Here is a 17,930-nt window from a genome sequence, read left to right on the forward strand (position 1 = left end):
ATTACCGGTCTATGTACAGTTTCTCTGGTCCCAGGAATAATAAGAAACAAAAATAGTTTAATGAAAGTACATCCATTAAAAGATCATGCTTTAAAACATAAATCCTTAAATACAGCAGCTGAGTGTTGCTGTAAAAATCATCTAAGCTCAGTGGCTGACTATGGGCTGTGGTTACTGTAGAGTTGCTATTGTCATGCATAAAGAATACAGAAACAGTACAGGAGTCCAGGATTTAAGTTTACTTTTACAAGCATAAGAGTCCTCATTGGAATAATTAAATAAAGATGAGAATGGAAATGCAATGGGAATTAAGACTGTGACTGTTCCAGAGTTTTATTTTCTTGTTTTGGATTTTTTTGTTTTCTTTTGTTCTTGTACTTTTTGTTTTCTTGTTTTTGTTTTCTTTTGCTCCTTTAACTCTTGAGAATTGTTATGTGGGAGTATGATAAATAGCAGTGCTTAGAGTGCGTATAACCAAAACACAAAAATATTGGCAGCCGTAGGTCTGCAGCAACACCCTGCACACAAGTACATTATTAACAATATCTGTGTTAGCACCAGGCTTGGGTCAAACAGTACACAATAATAATAGTTTTAGAATTTAAATTCAGATTAGAAAAAGTGAAAAATGGGTGGGATAGAAAACTCCAGCTGACAGCTACAAACTTTCAATGGTTAAAGCTGAGTTTTTTGGTTCATTTCTTAAAACTGATCAGGATCCATACAAATGTAAATTTCATCCAGTCAGGTTCAAACAAAGTTTTGTGCGTATTATTTCAGCCAGGTCTCCACGGTTTATCTATGTGGCCAGTAATGTGTATTTATCCGAGCATGGAGATGCATCAATTCACTGTGACATCCCCTCACCCTGCATTTCTGAGTCCTCTGTTATCCTCAGAGTGGCAGATGTTTCTACCCGCCTCCAACCCACTCATCCACCCACCCACTCTATTCCCTCTCTCTCTCTGCGGCAAGGGCAGCGGCTGGCGCGGGGGCATGGAGGCCGGAAGCGGTGCATCAGGCTGACGTACAGAACTGATGGGCAGGGCTGAGAGCTGGCAGTCTGGCAGGTTGAGTGTTCACCCTCCTTTCACCCCCACTAGCCCCCTGCTAGCCCCTGCTGCTCTGCACCATACCCAGGCACCAGCATCCCAGCGGCTGGTAGCCCATTGCTTTGCTCCCCCATAAAAATAGCCCATCCCATTATTCTTCTGCCTCCCTGGGGGCCACAAGGTCTCCAGCATCATTACCAGGACTAAGGATCTGACTCTGCCACCACCACTTGGCACTCCCCCTCCTCTCCCCTCACTCCTCTTCTCTAATTATAGGTCAAGCACTCTTTTTGTAAATTATAAAACCTTTGTTCTTATCAGGAAAACGGAACAGAAAGAAGAGATACCATGGAAGGAAGAGGGGCAAGGAAGAAGAGAAAAAGTAGATGAAGAAAGAGGAGGGAAATGGTGTAAAAATTAGAAAGGGGGGGAAAATTTTCAATTATAAAACCAAGCTAATTTGGTATGACCAGCGACTGTCATGCATGGTGACGGAGCTCCATTATGCAGTCATTTGAGCTCTTTCAAATTAGTTATGTTAATGTCCTGCGTGTGAATGTAACACTTGGATGGGACAAGATTTCAGCAATTAATTTCTACAGTCAGCGGAGAGACAAGCAAATTTATTTTCCCCCTCTCAGGGAATTGGTGGTGGAGGGAGTGAGGAGGGGAGAGAGCATTCTGGAGCAGGGAACAAGCTAAACACAAGACCTAAATAAAGCCTGAACAATGGGAGCCAATGCCTCCTCATTCATTCAATTGACAATGTTTTGCAGCTTAAACCTGTTTTATTAATTATGTTTGACATTTCCTTAATTAGTTTCATTTACACCAAATCAATCCCTGCTGCTGTACAGCGTCATTTATCATTTTAAAAAATTTGCATAGCCAGTGCTGACTTTTTCTACTTAATTATACATTAAAAGTGTCAGCCGCGCTTGCTGCCTGGCATTATCTGAGGCAGAAAGGTTTGTGGCTGGACGGGGGTGGCATTAATCATCAGGGCGGGAGCGGGCAATGGGTGCTCCCAGTCGCCAGCGGGAGAGCTGAGCGGGGCTTCTCATTTTCGAAGCTTGATGCTTCCGGGGCCATGCTGACCTCAATGACCTACGGGGAGAAGCAGACAAATCAGCGACCTCGAGCCCCAAAAACAAACTACAGCTTGTTTATAAACCATGTTGAGAGGAAGGAGGGAGCATAACCTGGAAAAGAAAATACTAGAAGATGTGTAACTGAATCGAAAACGTAAGTTGAGGAGACGACAGGATCTACAGAGGGTTAAAGGAATCACACCGATTCCTTTTAAGCCAGTCATGTAACATTTGATGATATCAGTAATTTAATCACTTCCCCCCGTTTTTGTGCACAAGCCTGAAAGTAATGTGCCCAAAATAAAAAGGTGACTGTTCTCCAACCGTCTTGATTACAGTCATAACCTTCATTTCCTTTAAAAGCTGTACATTTTACCACCAAGTATAAGAGAACCAAAGTTACAGAGGCATAAACATGGTAGAAATGTTGGCGCCTAATTTTTTTGGGCATATCTCTGTGGAATAAAAAAGGGAATATAAGGCCTGAAGTAGCACCTTTTGTGTGGAAAAGCTTGTCACAAACCAGCTCAATGCATGTGACAAAGTGGGGAGAGAAGTCAGGTTAAAGTTCCAACTGAAGGTTTTATTGGAAATAAAACAACAAAACTACTCACAAACAACATGAGGTGTGGAGAGTAGTGAGAGTAGTGAACAGAATGAGTGGAGTGGATGAGCGATAAATGTCCATGCTGCTGTTGAATGCAGAAAAAATGTCAAAACAAATCACAACATGGAGAGATGTGGGACCTAGGACGATAATGAGACCAGACTGGTAGGTGGAGGCCTACACAGGTGTCCCCACATTACCTTAACAACCCTCCCTGACTGCAAGCTCCTGCAGGAAGTAGCCTGTTGAATCACTGCAGGCAGGGAGGGAGGGGGTCATAACAAAGCCACTGCCACAAGTCTGGACCAATTTTGTGTCAACAGCTGTTATGGGTATCCTAAATTGCTTTGCACAGATCGAAGCAACAGATTTGTAGCTTTCAAAAGATGTTTAATTTGTCAAGGCTGTGTCAAAACTCCAGTGCAGAACAAAACATACCTAACCAAGGCCAAAGCGTCCCATGGGAGGGACGATGTATTGGAAAAGGCTAAACGTATTCAAGTTTGTATGAAAGTTTCAAAATAACAGTTTTTGTTGTTGCAAGTCACAAATCAACAGTAATGACCATATGTGTTCCACCATAACTCCAACAGCAATTCAGTTGGATGAGTCAACTGGCTGAGTTCAGCTATTACTTTCCCTTCGGCAAGTTTTTGAACACGCAGCAAACTGACAGCTCAAACACCTGGCAAGCTCACTCCAGAGTAAATCTTCTGAGTGTTGAGGTGAACATGGCTTTACAAATCACCCATTCAGGAACCGAGACAGAAATTGGCAGGTAGGCAGAGCCGTGGTGTCAGGAGTGAAAATTACTCTGAAATGCAGAGCACAGTGAGAGGCTGACTGAGTGAGTCTCTGAATGGCGAAAGCTATGGGTGTCATTGTGTACTATGTTCACATGGGAACATCAAACAAGTGTATTTTGGAGGTGAGTCAACACTTTTGTTCTTTGGAAAATGAAAATATTTGATTGTCAATTTAAATTCAGAATGGCCTCAGGTATTGCCACATACAAAAAAAAGTGAAGGGGATGTCAGCATAGGGTACTTGCTCATGCACACACAAACCGATTACCCTTTCTGTAGTAGAATACCGGTCTTTACCTTGTGGTAGTTCCCATACTTAAATTAATCTTTTAAAAGGAAGTCTGTCTTTAATTAAATAGATACCAAATCCACAATGATAAAAAAATTTTAACACGAGGTGAGTTGCTTGAGGTGGAATCAATGAGAGCAGAACACATCCTGAATCCAAAGTGTGGAGGGAAAAAGAAAAAAGGCTTGTCCCAAGCCACTGATTTCTTAAAAAGTCCCCTGAATAAGCCGTATCAAGATGTAAAGAGAAGGCTGTGGCCATGGCTTTGCTTGCAACGTCCTTCAAGGGCAACACAAAAGAGAGGCAGGCAACAAAGAACCTGATGAAGTGGCTAATGCCCTGGCATGCCCCAACAGGAGCGGCAGGGGGGCGGCCAGAGGCGGTGGCTACATGTGCACGCCTCACTGCCCCGTTTGGCCCCAGCTGAAGTACTAACCATCCTCCCAGGGTCATTAGATTAAGAAATGCAGAACCAGAAGCAATACTTATATCTGTAACAGGCCAATTCAATATCGGAAAAGAAAAGGAAAGAAAAGTTACCCTTGCTAACAGACAGGGGAATGCTTAAGAATTAATTCAAAAAATGTGGGGGATGGAAAGTCTGAGTATCAAACATCATTATTCTAGAAAGTTCCTAATCAACATATTAATGGTGGCACATTGACTGCAGAAGTTTCGATTATTTCAAAGTAAAGAAGTTGAAATAAGCCTCTGACTCTTTTCACTCATGAAAATATTATAATTTATATAAGTGATCACTCTAAAAACTAAACTTTCCTTTCTCTATCCACACCCACCCCCCAACAATCACATCAATTCCCCGACCAAAAGCACCCCTTTAAATGCAAAACATTTCCACTATCAAGGATTATGCTTCCTTTCAGGATATATGAAAAACCCTTTGTGAAAATATGATGATGAATTCATAGGCCTAAAACTCTGGGGTAGTTTTTACATCGGCAAAAAAACGGAGGGAGGGGAGGAGAAAAATCACCTATTTGGATGGCATACATTACCATTACTCTTGTATTGTGTCTCCACTTTTCATAATGACGGGGATAAGTGTCCTGCTCCGAATGCGTATCCGCTGACAATGGAGGCAGACATTACTTGGTTAAAAGCTCAGGGTCCTGTGGGTAAAGAGGCCCAGAGAATAAAGAGTATCCGTCATGGCTAACGAGCTATAAGGATAGCACATTGCCTTTATAAATCACTAGATCTTGCTGTTTATTTAAATTCATTGGTGCCTCATTATAACTGAGCTATGCACCTTTAGGTCCGAGTTGATTAGGAGTGCCATAGCTCAAAATGGCTTTTAATTCAGTGAAACGTAGCTCTGACCTTGGTGCCGTAACCCTGACTAAAACACGCAGCGACTCCCACATTAATAATGATGCTACCTTTACTGGGCCACGGAGCCGCGCCGCTGCTACTTAAAATATGTATTATTAGTTACCAGCGACGGCACATTTATCACACCAAATTACCCTTCGGTGTAAAACTGCTTAATTCTGGGTCCCTGTACCCCTCTGCACTATTACCTGCTCTTTAGAAAGGCCTGGAATTAAATGTAGGGATGAAATGTCAGGGTAATGGGGAAGAGGATGCGGGTCGATGGGATGCACACTTGATCATTCCCTAGTGGCCTTCTCCACATCCAGACGATATACTGACTGTGTCTTCCTCATAAAGGAAGTTCAATTGCGCCTTGCTTTGCAGACCTTTAAAGATGTTAATGAAGGGTACTTCTTTGAAATAAACTTTGCACTGTTCATTAAAATTACATGCAAAACATTATCCACTCCATATAAGTTTGAATGAGAATATTATACTCTAGGTATCAAGATTTCATGAAAAAATTTATCTCATCAACAGAAACTTGAAAGAGCGAAGAAAAGTCAAGTAACCATAAACTTTTTATTTGCTGCGGCATTTTAACTGAGTGACACTCTGCTGACTTGGGAACACATACAGTACATAAACAGGGATCTGACATACAAACTTGCTCCCACACACATATACACAAACACAAGCCTACCTACCAGCCTACTGTAGATAGAGACAGGAAACCGGCCTGCAGCCACCAAACAGTTATCTTTGTTCATCCCATGTGTGCCCACCAGAGACTGATTACTTTGACCAATCGGCTAAATGATTAGATCAATTAGGTACTTTGGAGTGGCCATCAACAGCAGTCTGCTGCAGCCTCAAAACCTGTGGGACTTGGCCCATCAGAACCGCCTCATTAGGTCTCTGGACTCTACCCAAAACCACACCACAAAGACAAAGACAGAGGACCAGAGGAGCAGAAGACAGTGGGGAGAGGAGAGACAGAGAAATAAAGAGAAGACTAAACTTCAGTAGGTGAATTAGATGCATTCCTACTGTAAAGCACCTCTGGGATCAATTGTGTTTATGTGGTGCAACATCTCAAAAACATGTAAAAACAATACAAAGTGATCTAACAGATACAATAAGTGGGAGTATTTTGAGTGTTAGCCATATAATCCATTGTTATGAGACCAATGGGAATGCACTGGTATACAGAATTGCTTTTCTCTAAGGATAACATCAAACAGTCCAGTAATAATTTAGATTACGAGGGACAACACTACGTGGGGTTTACAAAGGAACACAGACAGTGCTGGCATAAACACATTTCTCATATCAAACACAGCCGTATAGTACATAAATATATGCACAATACATTAATGGTTCCTGCTCATCTGAGCAAGTGGCGAGGCTGGAGCAATGAGGGAAAAGAAGACGTTACACACGTTCCATCAGATGTCGAATCAATTAGTCACGACCATTTTCCAGAGTCAGAAATAACCACTCGTCCTCCAGTCTCCGGGGAGCCAGGGATAGGCCCGGGCAACAGAGGAGAGATGGGAAAAGATCCAGAGACCCAACGGGAGGGAAAAGGGAGAAAAATCTGAGAAAGGGAGAAAAGCGGATAAATAATGCTGTCTGTTCTATACTGCGCAGACTAGCATCTCTATTTTCACTGGATTTTCATACATACAGAAAACTCCTCGCTCTCAGCAGAGGTGCTTTGCATATCAGAGGGCACTCACTTTGCACAGTGCAAACATGCTGGTCATTAACATGTAATGGCATTATCTTCCTAATCACACTACAGTGGGTCTCCTCCATAACGTATACGACACAACTGTAGCAAAGACTCAAACCCTTTTTGGCGGTATCATGGTTTTCATTGGACTGCTGTTTGTGTCTTTTTCCTCGTAACAAAGCATTTAATCTTTTAATCTGAAGCATAAAGCAAGTGTGTACAGCACAGAGATCATGTGACCACTTTGCTAAAAAAGGTAAAGAGACATGATTATTCTGTGTAAAAGGAAACAATGGAGATCCCTTCCCCACAGGCTAAAAATAATTTAATCTGTCATGTAGGTGCACAAATAACAGCCTTACACCTGAATAGCACCCATTATTACCAGGCTTCTGAAGTTGGTAGCAGATAAACCTTTTCTCTCCATCTGTGCTGTCGCATAGAGAGGGAATGCTATTGTATCGGCTCATATTTCCTTCTTGCTTTTGTAATCTCTCTGAACTGCCAGATTAGAGCAATTTGTGACAGACAGAAGAGAGCACAGACTGAATAAAATTATCCTAACCACTTTTATTAAAAACTATGTTCCAAACAAAACTGCAAAATGTATTGTCTGCATTGTTCAAAGAATTGATCTATTGTTACAGTTTAGATTTTGGATCATGGTTGACAAACATTACAGTTCTACTGCATAAAGCAAGTGCTCCACAAACAGCTACAAACAGCTACTATAAATAAAGTTGCAAAAAGTAACGCTTATACTATACTTATGGCTTCCACCTCTCTTACACTGGTAGTTATTTGATTTGATTTTGTTTTTGGTGGAGGATTTTAAAAACGGTACCAAGACTCCATAATTTCATACAGCCAGGCAACTGAAAGTGCTGCAATTAATATTATTCACATTCCTCTCCTTTTCCAATGGTGAAATCTGTCTAATAAGGCAAAGACAGGGGGTCCCCACAGTAGGCTACACAGCACTAACCAGCCCTCTGGGTGTAAGTGTTGTTGTTTGCACATGGCCTCAACCCCTAGAGGCAGTGAGGAAAAAGACACAGGGAAACTAGCAGGAGAGACAGAGACAGAACCGAAAGCCACAGCAGAGGAGGCCATATGCATCCCACAATCCCCTCTGAATCTGCCTGTTATTTTCCCGGGTTGCAGCACACACTCCCTTTTGGTAGGGGTTGGCAGCAAAGTATCAGCAAGAGGCATCACAAAGCTCTGGTCCCCGCTCTGAATCCGCCACATTAGATGGCGTGTGTTTGTGCCCTAGGGATCGCAGCGCCTCAGCCTGTGTTTGGGGTACTTTGTCAGATGACTCAGTGTGTGTGATTTATGAGCTCTGGAAAGGTTGCATTTCCAGCACACGTGGACGTCCGCATGGTAAATGGAGAAATTCTGAATTTATTAACATACAATGAATGATGATTAATGTTTTTTGGTATAGATCATGCTCTCTTTTCAGATGTTTCAGTGTGGGGGTGATATATGTAGCAATAAAACAATATGTATGTACTCAAAAGCACATTGTATGAGCGTTGAGCCCATGACTTTTTTAGACCCGTTCGCCGTGTGCCTTTGTAATGACAGTATTGGAAGGTTTCATGCTATTGTCTGATCTCCATGGACATTTATATATATATATACACACAGCACAACAGTACTTCTTCTGCATGCATTACCCTCCACACAAAGTGAACTGTTCTCTTCTATGGCATGAGCACCTTGCATAGTCAATGAGAGCAAGTATAAATTAAAAACTCAAAAAAGGGAGCAAAAGAATGCAATTTAGACCGGTATCACTATACATTTGGAGGTCCATTCGTCAAAATCCCCACCATTATTAACTTTTGTATTCTACAACACATCTTGTGTCTCCCTCATCAGCTTTTTCAATATCTTCTCAAATACATTACTGCCAGTGTCGAGCGGGTATGTTCACCCTAGGCCAATTACTGCAGTGAACCATAAAGGTAAGCAGTGCTGAAGAAGGTTTTGTCATATATTTGCCTTTGTGTCCCAGCCAGACCCCCACAGTGGTAGGTGGGAAATACGGGGAATATCAAACATCTTTCTAATCACACAACAGAGGAATCAATATGCAGACACATGTTTCTGACAGGTTTTTGGGAATACGTCTATATGGGTGAATTTGAGTCTACCCACATGTTTGCATCTCCAAATGGTGAATCAAGGCTGACTTCTACTTATGCAATGACCTTACCATTTCACCCTTGGAATGAGGTTGAGTAGTGCTCTATGCTTGCATGTGAGAAAAAGAAGAAGAGGTAGCTGTGCGGAGTGATGATTCCAATGTGTAGCTGAAAAAAAAAAAAAAATTAAATGTGTGTGTACGCATATCTTGATGTGGCTGTAAATATGTGCACTTTGACAAGACTGTGTGTGAGGTGCGGTGTGTGTGCATGTTTTGTGTTTACTGCATATGTATGAATGTGAGTATATATACGGCATACATGAGCCTGAATGTATGTGCATGTGCACGTGCTTGTGGGCTAACTTCATATGTATGTGGTTGCTGTCAGAAGAAGCTGACTGGTGATGAGGGATGGAGAGAATCAGAAACACATTGGGCTGGGAATGGGGTGTGAGCCGCAGGGTCGCCCTGGCACAAAACACAACTGCCTCGCACATCATTACCCTCATCCCCCTAATGCGCACAACACTTAGAGCTACAAACAGGCTTGACTCCAGAACACACACACAGGCACACGAACATAAAGCGCCACACAGTCACATAGGACACCACACACAGATATATTAACTCACATGTGTCTACATACACACACTAGCAATGCACAATTTGCCATTGCTTACCCTGTAGTGTTAACAACAAAAACTTTCTTGTAAGGATGAAACTAACTTATACTGTGTTTGAACATTACCAATAGCTGGAGAAAAACAATCCTAAAACATTACAGATGCCACAGTCTTAACACCAAACTTTATAAGAGGCTCTTGGTAGGTAACTGTGGCTCTGCTAAACCTATTCTTAACAAAGTAAGCCAAAGAAGGCATTCCTCCACACCCTCAGATCCTTCCCCATTCTGAACACACTCAATGAATTTTGACACAAAAAAAATGATAGCCATTTCAAACAGAATTGAGCTCCACTGGGAAAAGTATACCTATTCAACTGCAGGACCTCCATAAAATCACAGTAGTTTCACACTGAAACGGATGCCTTCCTCCCTTCTTGCTGCATGAGAGGTTTTAAGAATGGTTGGACCGGGGGAGCGGTAGGGCAGAGAAAAAAAAAGACAGAGGAAGGGAAGAGAGAAGAAGATACGATGCAGAAGAGTGGAAGAGAGAGGTAAGCCAAGCATAAAATAACTTCAATCTAACATCCTCTCAGTGGGGCGGTAGGAGGCAAATAGCAATCCCACCAATGCCGTGTACTCAAGGGGGTTCTCCCCACCTCTCACTGACCCATAGAGAAGAGGATCATGGGAGAGCAGGGACGAGACAAACCCACTTCAATTAAGGCACGGCGATGTCTCGTCAGCACGGCAGATGAGGTGTCAAAGAGTTCAGCCGTGGATAGATCACAGGGAAAAAAACAAAACCTTGCTCAGCACAGTCAGGGTCTTGCATGCCTTGGACCTTTCTTTCTGTTCTCCCTTTGTCTTCTTCCCCTTCTCTCTGCTTTTCTTTAAGTGGTCAGCAGACATTTATAATATCAAGACTTTTTTTTGCCTTTCCTGCAGGGTCAGTTTGGTGGGGAAGTCAGAAGACCCACCACTGTCCCTTCTCACAGGCCACTTGGATTCTAGAGAGATTAACTTCTTATCAAATTTGTGCATTAGCAGCGTGCCGCGTCAACACACCTGCAAATGACATTTAAAGGTCAAAACGACATGTACGGGCGGAGAGTCTCATGCTACATATTATGGAGCATCAAGATTGCTGGGGGAGGCAGGGAGACAAATCAAAGGAATGTTTGTGAGAGAAAGAAAGACAGAAACACCGATGACTAAAATGAGCTGTTTCAAAGGGGTAGTCATAAAAAAACTGCACAGAGAACAGTGCCAAGTTGCCAGGTTGCCTTAAACGCCAAGGGAAATCAACTCATTGTGCTAATAAAAAAAAAAAAAACATGCTATTTCCGCAATGCATCGCACCATTTAAGATCTTCTGCTGCAACGGGAGATATGTGCCATCCTACAGAGATTGTCTTTAAAGTTAGAGAGGCCGGGGGTGCCAGAGGAAAGGGGCACACAGTGTGAGACCCTGAAGTATTCACAAGACCACTCCTCTGCAAGGAGACACAGTGGATTCAGAAAGTATTCAGACTGTTTCAAGGTGGAGATGGAGGGGGTGTAGGAATTGTTTAAAAAACAATCCTCATCAATCTACACTCAATTCCCCATAATTAGAAGGCAAAAACAGAATTTTAGATTTTTATTTCTATTTTTTTGCAAATTTATTAAAAAGGAAAAACTGAAATATCATACTGACATAAGGATTAGGACCCTTTACTCAGTGGTTCATTGAAGCACCTTTGGCAGCAATTGTGGCCTTAAGTCTTACTGGGTATGACGCAACAAGCTTTGCACACCTGGCTGAATCACTCAGGAAGATTAACAGAGTTGTTCCTTAGCCACTCCTGTGTTTTCGCTTTTCATTCCGGTGTATTGAGTGTAACTTGATAAGGGAAAAAATGAAATTAAACAATTTTAGCATAAGGCTGCAACATAACAAAATGTGAAAAATGAAGGGGTCTGAATACTTTCTGAATGCACTGTATCTCTCTCTCGCTCTCTGTGATTAGACTGACATTACCATAATATCAGCTTTGTCACCTCGCAGGCCAATTGTTAACAAAAAGTGCCATCCTTCCTCTTTTCCCATGGAGGCATCAAGCAGAAAAGCAGGCAGGCATCCCAAAGTATAGAAGCTGCTTTCTCCTCTCTTCACCCAGTACCCTCCCTCCTGTGAAGCTCCGCTTGGGAGATACAAGCTGGATTTGGCTCGTATCCTTGCCTCTTCCCCAACACTCTGCGTGGCTGCCTGGTGTCAGAGTGCCAACTCTCCCGGCCCAGCTGCACTGATTAGCACAGGCAGATTATTAGCCAGGCATCTCCTGGAAGCACCATGTACAGTTTTTTTTTTTTTTACCCTTTTTTGTTTCACTTTCAAATCGTTGTGTCCCATACAGTTTACTGTATATGCCTAATCACCACACAAAAGACTAAAGTAAAGGACAGAAATAGAAAAATAAACAAATAGCGCCACACGTATAGAAGCAAAGTGGGCAGAATTACATGACGCAAATTTGTTAGTACTGCTTGTGGATACATCAGCAAAAAGTGATTCATCAGCATTGTGAAAAAGCTCTCTCATCTTTCATTCCTTGTTTCTCTTTCTCCCTCCCGCCTCTTCCACCTCCTCCTCCACTGTCTAGCACCTGACCCGCTGCCAAGATTTCACCTCCCAATGCCCGAGACGTGGGCATCCTGCTCTCAAACTTGTGCAATGCCTTATCTGTACCCCACACACTAACATCCAGCATCTGAGGCATCCTTCTCTCCCTGTGCCAGAAATATGCCGGCATCTCTCTCTCCCTCACTCTCACTCACTCTCACCACATTCTCCGTCATGTTCTTTTCTCTTTCACTCTGTTTCTCTCTCCCTCTATCTCTAGAGCTTTGCATTTGAAATTGAACAGACACAGCCAATTTATCATAGGCTGACACGTGTCATGTCCAAGGCCTAACCACAGGGACTTACAGTAGGCATTGCATTTATCCCCTTTGTTGTCAGCAAGGACCAAGACAATACCAAGAGCTATTAAAAAAAAGAGAAGGAGAGAGGAAAAAGAGGTGGGGAATGTAAGAGGTGAGAATATACCACGAAACATCAGCTGAGATTGCATACCTCCGATGTTTACCTCTCTGAAAGGTTACAGACCCCTGCAAGGTTGAAGCCAGCACATTTTCCTAACCAACAATCAAATGTGTGGTATAACCCTGATACAAAGCCAAGACAGGCATGAGATGGATCATTTGGAGAGTTAGCACAATATGGGATCAGACCCTTGCGCTAGGGTTCATACTGTAATTTAAATTTTAATATCACAGTGCAATACTCATGCGACTAATGTACCCACAAAACAGAAGGACAAAAAAGTCCTATCCAGATGCAAAACAAAACAGCTGACTGAAAAACACCTTTGGGAAAACATTCAAGAAAAAACTGAAATACATAAAGAGGCCTAGAAAGTTCACTCCCAGTTGCTAGGCTGCCAGTTAAATGCTTTCATAAGCTGCAATAAAGAGCAGGAGAGAGACTTAAAGGTAATCGTTCCTGAGACAAGAAAGGGGACAAAACTGTTAATGTGCATCATATAAAACCTTTTCTGTTTAATCACTTTATCGCTGTATTATCGCTCCTCTCTTTGAACAGGTTCTTTAAAATAACACACGTCCTTATCGTTACACTGTGTGGAAGAGGCAAGAAAGATGACCCTGCCTGATAATACTGTCACTACAAAGAATGTATATATTCTCCTTATGCAGACTAGGTGGAAAAGATAAAAAGAGTGGGGACAGAGGCTAATGAGATGAGGGAGAGGTGTGTGTGTGTGTGTGTGTGTGTGTGTGTGTGTGTGTGTGTGTGTGTGTGTGTGTGTGCAATGAAGTTATGAACCATAAGGTTATTAATTGGCATCTCTCACATGCAAAGGCTTACATTCATTCCTCTTTAACACTATAGTATTTGGCATGAATGCTGAATAGGCTGTCTGCAGGGAATTCATATGCAACCCAATGCCTGACTTTAACTGACAGACAATCCCCACAATGGTTCAAGAAACTTGAAAGACAAAGTACCATCATCCTCCTCTCACTCAAAGGCAGCATCTACATTACAACACTGTACATCTTTAGCCTGTGACGGTCTACTTGACCAGCAGACTAGTGAACTTGAGAGCTGCTGAGACTGTTCATTACCCAGTGGTAAGTGACCTTTAGCAGAAAAGCTTTGGAAGCCATTTTGGCTCTTCTAATAATTAACAAGTGGTTATGCATGGAAGATAATTAATGGAAGGTCAAGTGTTCGCCTGCTACCCTTTTCTAGATGCCATTGGGCCCCTGACACTGAATTTGAAGTTCAGAACGCGTCAGTTTCTGTCTGGTTTTCAGAATAGTGCTTCACTCATGGGAATATGTGACCTCTGTAGTCTGTAGTGTGAGGTAGACACAGCCTTTGGTTTCTGTCTAGACCTGGAAAAAAAAGGGTATAATGTGGCTCCATGGTTAAATATCAGATATGAATCTAACAGAAGAAAGGAGAGTGGATGAGACGCGGAAGAGAGACTCTGGAGCCTTCCCATTTAATGACGAGTGCCCTTACTACATGTACACCAAGGCTTTCATATTTAGAAACAGGTTGAATGATGGCTGAAATAAAGGCTAGATATGAACAGCTAGGTCCTATTGGCTTAAGAGAGCGAGAGATACTTTCCCACTTACACATCCTGAGCTACACCAGTACGCAGGTGAAGTATTCTGATCTCAAAGCCTTGCGTATTTACCCTATTTTTTACTTCCATAGCATAAAGGCTGATGTTGACTGCTATTAAATTTCCCTCGAGGGCACACTCCTTCACTCACATGCTCCTATCAAATGAACCAACAAAGCATATCAGGGTGTCGTGTCTGTGAAACACTGCATCACCTTTGTTCACCCTTCATCAACCCTCCACCCCCATGCTATTACCTCAGGACTATTCCCTATTCCCTGCTTAACCCTTGTCTACAGGACTGGTGTCACACAGAGCACCACTCTACTGCTCTCCATATTCCACAGTCCCTCACCTCGGCTGACATCTAACACTCGCTTGTTGCCTCTGACGTGCACGCATGCATACAAACACACTGACACACAGCCACAAACACTAACTGCTTGACAACACGAACGTGCTACAGACACATATACTGTAAATTAGCAACATACAAAGACAAATACACATATGGATGATTAGCCCGCAGAGGGTTTGATGTCTCCAGATCTTTGCCCCTCGTAATAGTAGCAGCACTTGTCATTCCCACTGAACTCTGCCCACTGTACTCATCCCAACACACACATGCGCACACACACACATAAACGCAGGGCCTGGCACACTGGTGATTGAGTTAACAGTGGAGGAAAAGGTGGCAGGAGAGAGTGGCATTGGGAGCGTCTGTGCCAGTTGCCTGCTGACAGCACCTTTGGGATTGGTAAAGTTTGATTTGATGGCTTTCCCTGTTAATTAGGGTTTGGAGGTGACTCCTGAAATGGAAATGGGCAAAATGTTCAAAAAAAGATGTGCCAATTCCCACACCCCCTCATTCTCCACCTTCCAAAACATGTGACCCATATATTGGAGTACTTAGTGAAGAAAGTAGAACAATCAAGTCATTTGAAGTTATAGGCCACTCTGTATTTGTGTTTTTTCTGCCAATGTAGGCAGGGCAGTTCAGTCAAACAAATAATGTGAAATAGGCTAAAGCTTGTATGTGAACAAAGTCAACAACAAATAAGAGAACAAAGAGCAGAATGTTTGTTCTTTAATTAACAGTGTATACATATTTGTTCAAGCATGTCATTGTGCACATCAAGTAACACTGTCCCCTGCTGGTCTGGAGAAGTTGTACATGTGCAAAAAAAAACAAACAAAAAAAAAAGCTTTACAATCAGTACCTAGTTCTGCCTTTTCGTCTTTAATGCAGTGCTGTGTAAAGTAGTGGATAAGATGAGACGAAGAAGAAAGAAACTCGAAGCACCATTTGTAACTTGTTAACTCTGATATCTGATCACAGCAAGGAAGAGGGTCAGGAGATGCTCCATATCTCTTACACAGGACTGCTCACCCTACCCCTGTTGCAAGACCCTTTTACTGCAGTGTGGGACTCTTAAACACATACAGTGCACAGTGGCCAAGCTATTTCTGATTTACTGTGTGCTTGCCGTCCTCCATTTTATTTTACAGCTGGCTGGGATGCCGCTGCAGGAGGATACTGCAAAAAGCCCAAGGTCAGGCCACACAGCCACTGAGATGAGACACACACTGATAATAACGCATACACATCATGTTCTCTCTGCCCACCCAACATTAGTGGTTATTTTACTCTCTCCCTCCCAGACTGCAGGTTGCCTCCATAAACTGTCCTCTACCATTTCCACCAAAGTTTTTTTTCCCCTGTATTGAAAATTTTACTATACTTTTTCCTGCAGAAAAATATAACTACTTTCTTGTAACCATCCAGAATAGCTAGGACGATGTCTACAACATGTTAGCAGGCAAAAAAAAAAACTGACATAAATGGTGTTTATTAAACTTGCCAGGATGATCTGTGCCTATACAGTGAAATAACAGCATGCATGGGTGGGATTGGGTAAGAGTTGAAGAGTGTAGAAAGTGTACTGGGGTGGGAGTCTAGGAGATGACATACATGAGGTGGGAGAGTGGGAGAGAGGAGGGGTTGCTGGGGGTGGGGGAACACTAACAGTGTGCTGACAGCATGTAGAACAGTCACCAGATACCTTTAATCAGTGAAATGTATTTCCCTCCTGCTCCAAGCGGGAATTGTTCAGCGGTCAGACCTGCTGGGGCGACACAAATGAATCTTGGCGGAGGTGTGGACAAAGGCGGCCGTAAGGTTATGGCATGTAGATGATTGGAACTCTGCCGGTTTCTAAGGGAGCTGCCACGTCCCACAGAGCGGGTGTCACAACCAGATGATGGGGACAGGGCACCCGCTCCCCAGCCAACAATGGCATGGGCAGGGCTGCCGCATTGTGGATGCAGGAGTGTGTTTGTATGTAAGTGTGCACATATATACACACACACACACTCAATTTAAAATGCATACATAACCAAGAGTGTACACTTAGACAAATATAACCACATTCAAACTACAGCTATACTGAATGTTCCCAGAAATATGATCATGATTTATAATTTAAAGAAAACACAGAAGAAAATGTTTATGTGCAAGCAGTGTAAGGCATGAAAATCAAATTTAAAATTTTAAAAAAAGCAACAGTTCATGTGTTCCCCCTTTTCTATTTTCATTAATCTGTTATTCTAATGAATGCAAAATAACAACAACATTGCTCCCAGAGCAGCAACTGTACTCTTATTTTTTGTGACCTCACAAGGCCTTTTGTGGCTTTACTCTAAAGTGAAAACAAAACAGACAAGATATTTTATATCTCCATTTGTATTTCCTGATCTCACAAAATCCATTTCTTTTTTTCTGTTATAAATATTTTTTTTCTTTTTTGAATTCAACATTAGAAATTTGTCTGACCTCATCTCAATGGGTTTCATTATGTTTTTTAGAAAACCATATATATTTCATAATATAAAAGACACAGTGTTGTCCACATGGCCAGATAAACCCTGAAAAAATCGCCCGAGGATACCAAGAATGCTCTGCCTCAATATTAATCTTTTTAATTATGTTACTTTTATAACTTATTCTGTCAGATTATTTGTCCCACTATTCATAGTCCTCTGTTCAATGGTTAGTGAGGGAAAGCCAATTTAGGCTTTCCCTAGCTTCACATTGTTAACCAATCAGAATCCAGTGGGTGTGGGTTGAGGCAGTTAAGGGTGTGGTTTATGATGCCCCATGACCTGAGCCCTGAGGGAACCTCACTCTCACAGATGTCTTGTCTGTACTGCACACTCATCCTCACAAGCCCACCACCACTAATTGTCAATGAGGAAAACTGTATGAAAAGCAAAAAAGCAAAATAGCCTAGATAGATGTTGTACTAATTCTCAAGGTCTCACCGATAGAAGGAAAAAAACAAACAGGGAAAAGGGCAGCTCCAAACCATAGGTCGGGAAAAAGGGCAACACACCAGGTGTGGAATTGTGGGGTACAAATAGTGGAAAGGAGAGGAATACGGGTGAGTGGAGAGGAGGATAAGGTACGTGTCAGTGTGTGTGTGTGTGTGTGTGTGTGAGACAGCGAGAGAGAGAGAAAGAGAGAGAGAGA

General features: G+C 42.4%; 1 protein-coding gene across 3 annotated transcripts in view; it reads right to left on the reverse strand.

Moving 5' to 3' along the window:
• LOC139623962 (uncharacterized) overlaps positions 1–17,930 on the reverse strand; it is a 296,887-nt gene that overhangs the window by 253,935 nt on the left and 25,022 nt on the right. The window lies entirely within an intron of this gene.

The sequence above is a fragment of the Trachinotus anak genome, unplaced genomic scaffold (assembly GCF_046630095.1).
Source record: "Trachinotus anak isolate AG129_WGS33_773 ecotype Australia unplaced genomic scaffold, CSIRO_AGI_Tana_v1 ptg000008l, whole genome shotgun sequence".
Classification (NCBI taxonomy): Eukaryota; Metazoa; Chordata; class Actinopteri; order Carangiformes; family Carangidae; genus Trachinotus; species Trachinotus anak.